We start from the raw sequence: 15,312 nt of genomic DNA, 5'->3' as shown, positions 1-15,312 counted from the left end.
TAATAAAAATTAATTAATTCCACAACGAATACGTCTGGCTTGTGTGAGAAGCTCTCTGGTGGTTATTTTCGTGGCATTTTTCCTGAAATTTTTCAAAAAATTTAAGTGACCTTTATTTGGTACTAGCTGACCCGGCCACGCGTTGTTGTGGCTCAAAATGTATCTATTATAAATGTGTAACACTTCCCCCATGGGGGAATTTTAAAAAATCCCTTTTTAGTGTATATTCTGTTGACGTCACCTATTAAAACGCAATTAAAAACGCAAAAAACCGCATGTAAAATAGTATAAATAGAAGCCGAGTTCTTCACGGTGTGGCCGTCGGCCATGATATTGTATATTTTGTATATTTTATATTGAATTAGTCTTAGATTTTCTTTGTTCCTTTGTCTAACTCTTTCTAGAACTTTCTTTGTCTAACTCTTTCTAGAACTTTCTTTTGTCTAACTCTTCCTAGAACTCTCTTTGTCTAACTCTTTGCCCTTGGGGGAGGATTATCTTTCCCTCAATAGTAAAAACAAAAGAGGGAGTGAGGCCCTGAAGCAAGACAGACAGAAAGAGTGCCAGTCTGGGTTGGAATCCCGAAGAGGTAGGAGCTGAAAAGGAGTGCTCCAGAAAGGGAGAAGGGTGATCTAAGAGGATAAAATGCAGAGAGAGATCATCGAGGAAAGACGACCCAGTCTGAAAGAAAAAAAGATTATAGACGAAAGATCTATAAGGAAAAGGGCTACAAACGTAACAAAAGAGAGAGATCCGAAGTTGTTCCCCACCAAAAGACACATCGCAAAGAAACCCGGGTATTTCCACTACTTTTCTTATCTTTCCTTATTTCTTCTATTCTTCCAATTTCTTTTAGTTTTAAGTTAGTATAAGTTAGTGTAAGTGAATACGGTCCTCGTCAGATTGTCGCGTGTGTGCAAGATAACTGTTTTTGAGGACAAACTTTAATTCCTGTATATATAAAATTCTAGAAGTTGTAAAGTTGGGATCCTATGTAAGAACCTGTTCAGAGAGAATAAAACTACTTTGTATTAAGTTTTATTTTGTACCATTTCGCTCGCGGGATCGTGTACCTCTTGTTACGAACACCACAACGGTAAGCCTTAATCCCGTCCCTCTCCCCGCTGGGAAATATCGAAAAATCCCTTTTTAGTGTATATTCTGTTAACGTCACCTATTAAAACGCAATTAAAAACGCAAAAAACCGCATGTAAAATAGTATAAATAGAAGCCGAGTTCTTCACTGTAAGCCTTAATCCTGTCCCTCTCCCCGCTGGGGAATATCGAAAAATCCCTTTTTAGTGTATATTCTGTTGACGTCACCTATTCAAACGCAATTAAAAACGCAAAAAACCGCATGTAAAATAGTACAAATAGAAGCCGAATTCTTCACGGTAAACCTTAATCCCGTCCATCTCCCCCAGTAGGGGAATTTCGACATGTATATTATATAAAAACACGTGCATATTCGAATGCAACGTTGTGTCAAAATTTCAAAGGAATCGGTAGGAACAAATAAACGTTGTATTTTATTTATATAGATAGGTAGAAAATGATCTGCTTAGGTCCATTCTCACTGAAAAGCATAATGCCTTACAGAAAAGCAAACTTAGGTCGTCTGAAGTTAGCGCCATCTGTTGGACATAAAAGCCTTAATCCATATATAAATATATTTTTGAAAGGGGGGAAATGGTGAACTTCACATATGCCACAAACCTTCGCGGGAGTGTATTAAACAACTTCCCAAAGTTTCATGGCAATCGGATAAATGGTGTGGTAATGCATGAAGGACAAACACACACACACACACACACACAGACATACATTCGTTTTTATATATATAGATTATTAAAGAAAAAACAATTTATTGCTTGCTAAAAAATGCTTCGATGTCTCATGAAAAATGATCAATTTTAATTTATAAAATCTAAAAAAATAAATGTAAAAAAATATTTTATTTTTATATCGGCGCCCCTCAAAATTTGGCGCCCCGGGCAGTCGCCCGGCTTGCCCGCCCCTTTATCCGGCCCTGGGTGACAGGTACCACATGTCATTTTTCGACAGGGGTCGGACTTAATGAAGATGTTATTCGTTATTAGCATTTATTTTTTATAAAGCTCATCTCTACCCTCAAAATTAAGCTTTTCGCTATTTTATTACAATTAATGATATGAGATTTTGTGATAATATATTTTGGTATTATCTTTCTATGACAGATGGCGGTCCCATGATGTCTGGCATAGAAAGATAGTACCAAAATGATATTTTGGTACTATCTTTCTATGACAGACACACAATTTTATTTATTAATAATTAATAATATAAAAGTTATTTTTAAAAAAATTTTATTAGCCTGATAAGTTAAGCAACTCGTTGCTGGATTTTTTAAATTCTGATACGTACATTACTTTGTAACCCCCTATTCCCATTTTTCACCGGATGCTCTCCCTCTGGTAATTAAAAACAAAACTATTCTATCTGGGTCGTTTGATTAATTCTTGTGTATTATCAGCAGTAAAGATGAATAGCAATAAAAAACCAAAGCTTTCTGTTGCGTTCCAAATTGCAATTTTAAAGATTTACGGGAGCTTAATATAAGTTTTCGTCTATTCCCACATTAAAAAACAGATGATTATTCGGAAATTGGTTGAATATATTTATCAGCTTCTCTGAATTCTGTAAGAGCGGATTTAGATTGTTAAGAATTGGCAGTTTCCCGATTGTCCAGCTTTACGTAAACAAGTTATGCTGAGAATTTTAAAAGATATTTTCTTAGTTTAAAATGCCAGTAATTTTGTGTGGGACACAGGATTGGATTTAAGCATTTCGAAGCCCTAAGCTGAACTCTGTAAGGCCCCTTACCAACCCTTTACAATTTTAGAAGTCAATTATAAAAAGAAAAGAATTAAATCCGACTATCTCTGATTCAATACGGTTATTGGAAGAAAAAAATGTGAGGTTTCACTAGTCTTATGTTTTATAACTGAATTTAATCCATGCAAGATGTGTAATTACCAGAGCCCCTTCGGCCGCCAATTTAAAGTCTTTTAATCTTAAAAATTGGCGTTTCCACTTCCCGGGACGAGGACCCAGGGGTTGGATTTGTGGGAAGCGAGTGTTCGGGTTGTTTCATTGTGTCGAATTACACAGAACAAGGCGCTTGGCGTATAAGTGCGTGAGTGCGAGAATTCGAGTAAAGGTTAAACGGTGTATATCTTCGTGTACAGTGGGGTGTGTGTGTGTGTGATCGAAGAACGTCTTCGGCATGTCTATAAACAGAAAAATAGTAAATTACAATACGAGAATAAGATGTGTTAAAAAATGAAACGAAAGAGTTCTTACCATCGGCGATTTCGAAAAATATTCACTTGTCCACTTGGTCCTCTTCGTGGTAAAGTTGGGGAGAGAGAAGAATCTCCCTCCTAAATGTTCCTAGAAAACACAAAGGCAGTGAGAAAACGAGAAGTTCATTCATTTATTACCTAAGGTTAATATTACTACCTTTATCAGACAGTCTTTCTTCCCGAACAGTGTTATGAGAAGAGCGAAGGACCTGACCTAGCCTAACCTAACCCACCCTAACCGGAAGCTCAATCCTCATAACAGCTGTTTGGGAAGAAAGGTCGGCCGAATGTCGCGTCCGGTGAAGAAACGTGTCACGTCCGGGTGGTCACAATCGGGAGTCAAATCCGTTGTCGTCGGACTTGTCTCCCGAGTGTCACGTTCGGGAGACAAGTCCGTGGGTCACGTCCGGGTAAAGGTGTCGAGTCCGAGTGGAAAGTCGAATCCGGTGAAAATGTCGCATCCGAGTGGAGAAGAGGAAATCGAAGAGGATCACCGCCTAAGCCAAGGGATCCGCAGCCGTCCGCAGCGACAAAACGGACACGGACAGCACGATCCCTCAACTTCGGCGGCTCTCTCCTCCGATTCCTCCTCGTTCCGACTTCCGCAAGGCAGTGGCGTCGCCGCGGCGGACGAACAGGAAGAACGCGACCGAGCAGAAAGTGTCACCTCGGACGAGCTGTCACTTTCGACATCCTGCACAACAAGGTCTGTGGCCGGATGACTCCCGAAGACCTTGGCCAAGTGCACTGGACCCAGGGTGTAGCGTCGCATCATCCCGACTCCGGGAGGATGCCACGCCACGCGCACTTGGGGAAGGCCTTCTTCACCCGCTTCCTCTCGCTCGTCCAGCCCCCGCTCCTCCACGTCCGAGGAACCCCCTCGGACGTGGCCGGCGGAGGCAGACGGTGGCTCCCTCCGGCGCCACCGCCTGCCTCCGCCGGAACCGCCTCCAAAGCCGCACCAACGTCGTCATTCTGTAAAAAAGAAAATTTGCAATTAGTCTAGTGAAAACAAAAGCTTAAATTAATGCTTAAATTCTAACGAGAAAAGCAAAATTCTCGCCGCAGCCTTCTTTTTAAATCTAAAAGATTGGAATTCGACCATCGAACGACGTGCCGAGACGTTCTGGGACCGATTAACGCAGAAAACGTTGAAGATTATACTCACGACGAGAAGAATCGGAATTCGGATAGCTCGCGTTAGATCCTACCGGAAATTGCTAGAACGTTCCAACTGTATTTGCAGTAGAGACGACCGACCCGGAACGAAGAAACTCTCTTACGTGTAATTTGTATTTGTACGACAGTAAATTAAAGACACGCCGCACGTAGCCATGAGGAAAAGGCACTCGAGCCCAAGTCGTAACAAGCGTTTCCTTCTAGAGCAATTTACCCTAACGTGTACGTCCACATAAACGCAACGACGGCATTTAAAAGAGTTTCGTGCAAAGAAATTGCCAACGAGTCGACCAAAACACAAGACAAACGTACGAAGAAGCGAAACGTGCCCACAGCCCAACTCGACATTCGAGACACGAACGTTTAAGTGGCACGAAGAATTGGCAGAGGATTACGTAAGTGTGGAAGATCGACTGCACTCAGAAAAGACCCAAAGAGAAAGGAAAAGAATTCTTTGTGTCCATCCTGTATAGATAAGTCTGAAGTGTATTAGTATCGGTGCAGACAATTTAATTCTGGCAAAATAAGCCATTGAAAAACGTTGTAACTAATACATAAATTGCATGGAGAAGTCTGAGATCAAAAGGCGAAATTTTTGACCTATCCAAGGAACATCCAATGCCTCGGAATACGGTCTCCGTCCATCAATGTTACCAGAGTATATTTTAGTTTAAATACGAATTTCATCGTAATTTTAAGTTAGCATTAAATAATTTTTAATTAAATTTCTATAAATAATCCTTATTCTTTGACCGTGTTAATAAAATATAAATGAATTAATTACGAAAATAAACCAATGAGCAAATACTTAATCCGTTTTCGGCGCTTCGGTCGCTTTCCAATGTGGCGGCTCGTTTAAAAGTCGTTTCGGATGGTAATTCACAAGCGACGGCAGATTTAAACGCAAATACGCCGGCCGATGTCGTCTCCGAAAGTTGGACTAAACGAAGCGAAAATAAAATCTTACAGCTAGCTAAATTCTAATTAAAATCTTACTTGGTGTAATGTCGGCGTCCAAAAGTCTTCTTAAAACCACGTTCCGGTAGCAAAGAACACTGACAAAAGGCAAAAAACACAGCGAAAACAAGAGAAGAGCACAGAGCGCACACGTCCGTTCGGCAAGCGAAAAACGTGCAAAGTGACGCAAAATCGTGTTGCAACAATAAGCGTTTCCATAGAAACAGCAATTGTTGCGGTTTCTATGGAGATTAGAAAGCGCGTAACGAATTCGAATGCGATTGACGTAATGGATTCTTTTTGAATTTTAAGGCTAAATATCTGCATTTTTTACGTTTCTATCCCCCGAGTGACGACGGATTGGGATCAAGAGACTCCCTATCACCCTCCACCTTCGGTTTCCATTCTCCACAAGGGGTTAGAAGCAAGATTTTCTATAATCGAACGTCATCTTTACCTCGCCACCCCCAAAACTAGAACAAATCATTCCTCTCGTTCGTCCAGTGTTCTCCGATTGACCGACAGCGCTATTGTTACTAAATTTCCTAATATTTCGTTTGTTCAACGCCATTTTAAAAACACATAAGGAAAAACATATAAAATTAACACGAAATAAACTTGAAAAATCTTTTAAAAAATATCATAAATCTTCCGATAAACTAATTCGAGCTTAAATTAATCCTTAAATTCTTCCGAGAAAAGTAAAATGCTCACCGCAGCTGCCTTTTTAAATCTAAAAGATTCGAATCCGAAGCGCAAACGGACGACCATCGAACGATGTCTTCTGGAGACCGATTCTCCAAGTAATATTAAATAAATTCTTACGTCTAGGGTCAATATGGACTAAGACTTACCTGAAAAATCTTCAGTCTTCTCTGCAAAAGTCCGCAAACCGCAAAAAACAGCACGCAATCGAAGAGCACAACAAGAAACACAATCGAACTGCGAATCGTCATGTGTGACGTTTTTCGAACAAACGTTAAAAGACGCGTCAACAATGTTCGAATTACGTAAAAATTCGAATTAAAAAAAACCGGTTATGTCTTTTAAATTAATTTATAACTTTTCTTTTTAAATTTTGCTTCAATCATTTTCTTGTGTTCGGAATTTGATAAATAGATCATCTTCTGCATTTACATGGTGCAGAATGTCCAACGTGAAGAACTTTTTTCGATTCTACGTCTCGAGGCTTGACCATCTCCGAAAATCGCCCGAAATTCGTTTGAATAAACATCTTTTTCGTTCATTTTCGGCCATAGCATGAAATAAATCAAATTCTTAGGATTTCGCCCAATATTATTTCGCTTTTAGGAAAGATTCCTCGGTCGCCATCGGGTTGCGGGTTTCGCATATTAATGCAACATCAAAGTGGATAAAGTTAATATTAAAAATACCGAAAAACCTTTATAATACGGCCGAACGAAAATGAAGGCCGACATAGAGGATAAACAGATTGAGCCAGGGAGAAGCCACCATTCTTTCTCCTCGAATTTCTGGCTTTTAAAAGGATCTCTCCCCTAAATTCTTAATTTGATGGATTAATCAATTTGACACCTCCGTTCGTCTTGGTCCGCGAGTGTTGATTTAAATTTGAAACTTTCGCTGGTATCTCACGCCATGATATTTTCTTTTCTGAGCGCTAAAAATTTTCCTTTGTCTTCAATACTTAGAACGCGACAATTTTGCTTTCGAAGGAATGCTACATTTATTTTCAAATTTTATCATGTCTACGAGAGTCAGAATCGAAGCTGGATTTTTCTGATTGACATTTTAGAGATTCCAATCCATTAGTTCGTGTCGACCAGCGACCTCACGCTGCTGCAAATAGAAAATTTTGTAGACATAAATTCCCACTGTCGTCCGTCCGCTGTCTTAACAGTGGTCGTTCACTGATGGCCCGCTCGCCATTTGCCCCTGGTCCTAAGCTCATAGGCATCGAACTCAAGAGACCTTGATATACGTTACGCGTTACCCCCCTTTCTCTTGTTAACGTCTATTCCCCACATGGCGTCCAGCCGGCTGTACCGCTGGACTCCCTCTTGCGAGATTACTACTACTCTCGCATTGTGTGTGGGGATTGGAACGCTCATCATCCCTATTGGGATACTTCGGCCTCAACCTCGCTATTATAGTTGTTCTTGTACGGGAATGGAGAAAAGTTATGAGCCTACTGCTCGAAACGAACGATTTAATTTTCTTTTTATAGTCAAAAAGCCCGGCAACGAGTTTTTTTTTTTTTTTTTTTTAACTCTTTCCGCCCTGTGGGCACTAAGAGGGCCTCTTTTAGAAGGCCCATTATGGATTCGGCCAGGCCCACAATGGGGCGACCGGGTGGTGAGGGACGGGGCCCGACATATCCGAACGGACCACCCCCCGAAAAATTCCTGGGGATTATTCGAACCGTTCGGATTCGATCCCGGGTCCCCCAAAGCGGTAGGCTGCCACCTTGACCGCTCGGCCATCCGGCCTCCGGCAACGAGTTGCGCAACTTTCTCGGCTGTTGTGAGATTTTATTTAGAAAATAACTTTTGTGTTTTTAACTACGATATAATAAATAGAATCGAGTGTGGCACCATCTGTTATGTGATTTTGTTATAAAAACAATTTCTGATCTTATTAATATTTTATATAGTTCGGAAAATTTCTTAAGAGATAAATTCAATAAATATATACTTTTGTGCGTGGATCAATAAATAATGGCTTTTTATTTTTTTCAAAGCCACATAGGTTTATGGTTGTGGATTAACTTAATAAAAAACATTTTAATTTTAATTTTAATTATTCAGCAATTATATAAATTATGAAACTGTTAGAAAAAATAACTGACTAAAAGGTCAAAGAAGCAATAGCATATTTGCATAGTAAGTCGTATGCTGTTTTATTTTGTCCGTGTGCTGTACTCTCCAAGAATTTGTACAAAGTTGGTCAGTGGATGTCATGGAATTTAAAACAAAAATTTGAGTAGGAACCCTGTACGTAGTTAATCATGCCCCTTTAATATCAAACCAAGATAGAGGACAGCTTCGTTATCCGAGACCAACATTATTTTATATAGTAAGTATAATTGTAATGCTTCTTATTTCTTAAAATTATATTTTTTTTCTGATTTTGCTACTTGCAATAATTTTTTTTTGGTCATGTTGAAATAAATAAGAATGAAAAGCTTCGCAGCGTTGGTGGGAGTGATTAGAATTCTTAGAGATTTTTTGATGATGTAATGACATACACAAATCCTTGTCAGGCTAGTTTGAAAGTTAAGCTGATAAAGGTCATTTTGCCATACTTGAAAAACTGCCCTGTACTGTGGTGTAAGGTTAACACTGATGGTGCACATTCAAATCACAATAATCGCATGTGCAATATTATAGCAACAAAGTTTGTTAGCCCTTTACTAACCAATTGGACTGGACAATTAAGTCAAACTGTGGAAAAAGTTCTCAGACTGTATCATAAGCCCACTTCTAGAAAAATATTAAAAGTCTAATGTAATTAAATGTAAATATTAAGTCTAATTCATATTGTAAATTTCTGATGAGGAGGAAGCTAAGTACATTTCTGTTTTCTGCAGTTTGTAAAATTCATTCAAAAACAGTGTACACTTTATTCAATAAATTAATTTTTTTTATGTAATAAACTTCTGCTTTTTCTATAAAGAATTTTATTTATATTAGAGATGTAAACTGAAGCAATGTTACTTTTACCATAGCTATACTTTTAATTTCAACTTTAAAACAATATATGTTGCTTTTGTTCACAATTCTACGTACTTCTCCAATATTAATTATAATAAATTCTTACCTTCAATATTACCATATTTCCGCGAAAATTTTTCGAAACTTTTTTACTAATCTAAAAAAACGTGCTTATTTTTGCGAAAAAATAAACAAATTTTTTCGAAAGGTTATATCAATATTTATTCTTACAGTTAGTCTTAATTAACAAAAGTAATAATTTTATAACATTTAGTACACAGCATTTTAATAAATTATCATATATGGTCCGAAAATGTGAAATTTTTTATAGTAGACACTATAGGTAATCTAGTTTTGCTAAGTTTGCGTACTTTTCGAGTAAAAAAAAAATATTTAAATTAACGATTAACTACTGGTATCTTTAAGAATCGAAAGAGATCTAAATAGTATTAGTGTGAAAAAGTTTGTATTTTCCATGCCAATAATACTCGGTTATTATTTCTTCCTAAAAAGTCTTATAAAAATAAAGGTGTGAAAAATACTGTATTATTATTTTGCTTTTTTCGAAGCATTCCCATGCTTTTTTCACGAACTAGGGAACATCGTTTGCAGCAGCTCATTTCTTGATTGTCAAAAGTTTTCATCCTGCATTAATGAGAAAAATACTTAACGCAACGACGTCTCCAAACTCCTCTATACTGAAACGCTGACGATGGACGGTCACCGATCGTCAGCGCCACAAGCGGAGAAAATATCAACTAGCGTCTATACGCTCGGTAGACAGAGAGAATTGGTGGACGGCCTTACTAGCGAAGCGATCAACTGGCCTTGTCTAGGTACTTTCCAGAATTCCGTGGTACACCTAGGGTTGCCAACATTTGCCAACTACTCGCCTGGAGGATTGCCCCCCCCAAAATAAACAGTCACAATATTTTATTTATTCAACAATTATATTATCATATACGAGTACAGTATATATATTTATATATAGTATTACACAGTTAACAATCCAACATTATTTTATATAGTAAGTATAATTGTAATGCTTCTTATTTCTTAAAATTATATTTTTTTTTCTGATTTTGCTACTTGCAATAATTTTTTTTGGTCATGTTGAAATAAATAAGAATGAAAAGCTTCGCAGCTCATGTCGAAATTAATTCGAATGCCTAACTCTGCTTTAACGAGCTCCACTCTCATTCTACTTCTATCATTTCTCCAAGCAGATTCCATTATAAAAAAAATTCTTTCCACAAATGCATTGCTTACAGGTACGCTTAGAACTTTGCCAACAATTTGTTTGATTTCAGTCACATCAAGGGTTTTAAAAATAGACACCCATATTTTTTCTGTTGATAACTCCTCATTTCAAAGTTTTTTTAAATTGTTATTTTGAATTAAAATTATTTTGTCGTATAGAATATCTTCATTATAGTAATAAGTATTAAAACTTTATCACAAAAAAAAGGATATTTAAAAAAATTACTTCTACAGACAATTTCAATTTTTACTTAGAAATAAATAAATTCATTTATCATAAAGGAGACAAACAAAACTTTATTTGAAAAACACAAATATTTGTTTTATTTGGGTCTCTAATTAGTAAAAAACGACGAAACACCATTTTAAAGTGCATTTTTATTCAAATAATATATTTATAAATAATATGTAGCCAAAAACGCAGCCAAGTCAAATTTCTGTAGCCCAAAAAGTAGCCAATGCGCCAAATGATATTTTTTATGCCAAACTGATAAAAGGATAACCAAATTTTGCACAAGGTAGCCAAATCTGGCGACCCTTCCAGTAATCTCGACGACATGAGTGTTTAGTAATGAAATGTAGATGGCGCTTATCGTAATGATGATTTTGTATGTAAATTTTCAACAAAAGTTTTCGATCTGGAAATATGAGGAATAATGTGAATGTTACAGAATAATTAACAAACCGATTTTAAATTTTAATATTAAACAATAATAAGTAAAACATTGATATTCCTGGTGAAATTACTAGTAAAACTGGAGACTGGATAAATGTCACCAAAACTGGAGTCTCCAGGCGAAAATGACACGGTTGGTAACCCTAGGTACACCACAAGTAAAAATACAGTAAGTCCTCTACTTACGAATTTAATCCGTTCGTAGCGGTCGTTCGCAAGTCGAAAAGTTCGTAACTTGAAAAGACGATGCTTGGCGCAAAAACTCAAAGCCTAAACATTAAATAATTGTTGTTTTTACAATTATTTAATGTTTAGGCTACTTGAATAATGTTGAATTAAGATTGTTAAAGGGAAGTATAAATTCAAATCAATCACATGCACAGTACATTATTTATTAAAATTACTCATTTAAAACAACTACAAATGTACTGTACATATGCATGTACTGTAAATGTTTTAACGTAAAACTTCAAAAATAAACTTGACTATACATAAAAAAATAACCAACTGCACTTTAACCCGCCATCTGTCGGCTTTGTTCGTAACTTCGAAAGTTCGTAAGTCGAATGTTCGTGAAGTAGAAGGAACTGCATCTGGACACATCCTATGGCTATTCGCGTTTTTCATGAACTATAGAGGGCGCTGCATTTTTACAAAATGGCTACTTTATCTGGGTCGCGTGTAACTAGTAATGTAAAATTAATCATATATTTCTGTCCGATATAATGATATATGCTTCTTGTAGCTGTTTATCGAGAAATTTTATAGTAGGAGAACAATTATTGCTAGCGGGACACGTTATTATGTGGTATCGAAACAAGTGAGTGAGATCGTTCTATACATATTTGTTCCTTTTGTGTTAAAAAACATCAGCTACAAAATCTGTCGTATCAGGGCCGGATTTACAAGTAAAAAGTTATGTAAGTTGTTGCTTAGGGCTTCGACTTTCAACGGGATCAAACATTTGTACAAAAAAAAAAAAAAAATTAAAGTCGAATTTTGTAATAAACATTTTTTTACAAACCAACAAAATATACTTTACTTTTTATTTTGTGTAGTATTTCATTAATTTTTTTCTAAGAACTAGCTGACCCGGCCACGCGTTGTTGTGGCTCAAAATGTATCTATTATAAATGTATAACATTTCCCCTGTGGAGTGAATTTCAAAAAATCCCTTCTTAGTGTACAGTACATTCTCTTGACGTACCCTATTAATTAAAACGCAATCAAAAACGCATCTAAGATAGTATAAATAGAAGCCGAGTTCTTCACAGTAAGCCTTAATCTCGTCCCTCTTCCCCACAAGGAAATATCGAAAAATCCCTTTTTAGTGTATATTCTGTTGACGTAACCTATTAAAACGCAATTAAAAACGCAAAAAACCGCATGTAAAATAGTATAATAGAAGCCGAATTCTTCACGGTAAACCTTAATCCCGTCCATCTCCCCCCAGTAGGGGAATTTCGACATGTATATTATATAAAAACACGTGCGTATTCGAATGCAACGTTGTGTCAAAATTTCAAAGGAATCGGTAGGAACAAACAAACGTTATATTTTATTTATATAGATAGATAGAAAATGATCTGCTTTAGTCCATTCTCACAGAAAAGCAAACTTAAGTCGTCTGAAGTTAGCGCCATCTGTTGGGCATGAAAGCCTTAATCCATACATAAATATATTTTTGAAAGGGGGGAAAACAATAATTGTTGTTTTAATCTGGTGGTCTTCACATATGCCACAAACCTTCGCGGGAGTGTATTAAACAACTTCCCGAAGTTTCATGGCAATCGGATAAATGGTGTGGTAATGCATGAAGGACAAACACACACACAGACACACAGACAGACATACATTCGTTTTTATATATATAGACTAACATAAGGTATTTAAAAAAATTGATTAAACCAATTTTAAAAAAGATTTTTAATGGAATGAGTACAATTGGATGGCAATTTTTCCTACAGCGATTTTGCTAAATTGTGTCATAATAGGCCTGCAGTAACATATAAATGGACTATGTATGTTCATGCTGCCTTATTTCGAACGGTTTGTAGATATCTATCCTTTTCAAATTTTCAGCCCAGGCAATTCTATCACACGGTGTGGTAGTCACATATCACAAGGCCCTCTGTTCCATCTATAAAGAAATAGAATTCTGTGCTTACTATATTGGGCTAAGGACTGAGGAAATTGTAGGGTTTTAGAAGAACCCTACAATTTCCTCACTCCTTAAAAAGGAGAAGGACGCCATCGAGAGAAAATAGTGCCTCGGCCGAAACAATTTGAAAGGTTAGAAATGTACAAAGCCTTCGGGAGATAGGCGGTAGTTAACTTCGAGGAGACAGACACTATTTCGTCAGGCTGGAGAACGTATAAAAAGTTATAAGTGAAGGTTTCTTCTTCCAATTGTCAGACTAGTAATATTTATCACGTATTTCTTAATTATACACAACTAGCAGAGACCGAGATTAAAACAGTTCTCTTTATTTCGCCTATTTAATCATTTTGGGTTGGTAATTTTCTAATCCCTATTCGGACTCACGGCTTCAGTGTCTCCAACATAACGAACAAAAGGTTAGTTCGCCTTAATATACTTGTGTTATCCACAATGATGGATATAGTGCACAATTTGTACACATCTTAATGGTGTAGTTTCTACATATCAGTCTCTTGCACTACTTTGTTTATTTTTTATGGGAAAATGCAACGCTTCTTCCATTTCCCACAATTATTAACTCCTTATTACCTCTTAGAAGGATTTTAACTTCAATATTGTGGTTCATAACACGACAAAATGTAGTTTGTCATTGTAAATATTTTCACCAGTTGAAACCAAAGTTTTCACAGACAAACTACAACTACGAGCAATTGTTTACAGTATTGTGACGCCGTCACAATGCCGGGGATGCAAATTTTAATCATAATTATAATTAATAATTAATTATTATACGAACATTAATAATTAATATACGTTTTATATTAATATATATTTATCAATATATATATTAATATTTATTATTATTATTATTATTAATATATTATTAATATTTATTAATAATATATTAATATATATTCATATATTTTATATTAATAATTATACGAACATTTAAACATAAAGAAAGAAAGAAATAGAGTAAACGAATTTGGGTCGTATAATCCACCAATCCTGGAGCACCATACTTGATGACGTTTATAAATAAGCATAGTTAACAGTCTCCCTATTATAACACCGTTGAATGGTGGCAAGCGAAACCTTGATGTGAGTTTTTTTCTTACATGATGATGTTAGATTTTAATAATTTACAGCCTTTATTTACTATATTTATTTAATTTTAATTATACAGCGAAATGTTTAATTGTAAAACGAGAAATATCAATTTATACTCGGAATTTACAGTAAGTTTTGAAATTGTATTTTATTGCTAAGAAAAAATTTTTTAAGTTATACAGTAACTTATTTGTTTTGTTGTTACTTTTTAGTGTTTGGTAGTAATACTGCTGATGAGGGGCATGCTAGCCCGAAACACGTATAATATGTGTACAGAAATTATTACTACAGGTGATATAATAAAGAAATTTTGTTCTTTCCTGAACTAACTTTCATTACTGTGCCAATCTTTAAACACCAGTATAAAGTCCTATTAATAAGTAAAGTCTAAGTAGACAATTAACAATAAAATCATATTTTTAAATCATTTAATTTAAAACATGTGCTTTTCACCTCAAATTAGTAGTGGCTTGCCCCTGTACATCATACTTTTTCTTTAATAATAGAGTCGTACCGGTCATCTATTAACTGCTTTCGGGGAGGTGGAGTTTTGAATTGAAAAAACGTAACTTCCGGTTAGCATCGGAAGTTCTTGTATAGTTAACTTGTCCTCCCGTTTTCAAGGTTTCCATATCTGGTCTCGGATTTCATCTAACTCCGTTCTCGAGATTAAAACAGTGGGAATTTAGAGGTCTACAATTTTTTCCAATTGCAGTCTCCTGAGGTCACGGGTCGACGCGAACTAACGGATTGCAATGCCGATGGGAAACATCCAGCTTTGACTCTGACTCTCGTAGACATGACAAAATTTGGAAACAAATGTAGATTCCTTCGAAAGCAAAACTGTCGCGTTGTAAGTAATGAAGACAAAAAAAAAAAAAAAAAAAAAAAGAAAATTCTTAGCCGTCAAAAAATAAAATATCATGGCGAGCA

The 15,312-nt window shown here is 36.2% G+C and overlaps 2 long non-coding RNA genes across 3 annotated transcripts in view; both read right to left on the bottom strand.

Moving 5' to 3' along the window:
* Nucleotides 1–3,692, bottom strand: part of LOC136976413 (uncharacterized) — a 198,639-nt gene extending 194,947 nt beyond the window's left edge. The window contains exon 1 of one of the 2 annotated variants that reach the window (XR_010880926.1): nucleotides 3,502–3,692. This is a non-coding gene — a long non-coding RNA (uncharacterized lncRNA). The remainder of the gene's footprint in view (nucleotides 1–3,501) is intronic. The other variant, XR_010880927.1, reaches the window with a different exon arrangement.
* A 235-nt stretch (nucleotides 3,693–3,927) lies between these two features.
* On the bottom strand, nucleotides 3,928–6,408 carry LOC136976414 (uncharacterized). The gene is made up of 3 exons (XR_010880928.1): nucleotides 6,335–6,408; nucleotides 4,250–4,319; nucleotides 3,928–4,203 (listed from the first exon to the last, which is right to left on the bottom strand). It is a non-coding gene; the product is annotated as an uncharacterized lncRNA (long non-coding RNA).
* Between the last annotated feature and the right edge of the window lie 8,904 nt (nucleotides 6,409–15,312).

Source organism: Centruroides vittatus, unplaced genomic scaffold (genome assembly GCF_030686945.1).
Source record: "Centruroides vittatus isolate TY-2023 unplaced genomic scaffold, ASM3068694v2 contig_400, whole genome shotgun sequence".
In the NCBI taxonomy this organism is placed as follows: domain Eukaryota; kingdom Metazoa; phylum Arthropoda; class Arachnida; order Scorpiones; family Buthidae; genus Centruroides; species Centruroides vittatus.
The sequence above is the reverse complement of the archived record's forward strand: the minus strand, read 5'-3'. Positions and strand labels throughout refer to the sequence as shown.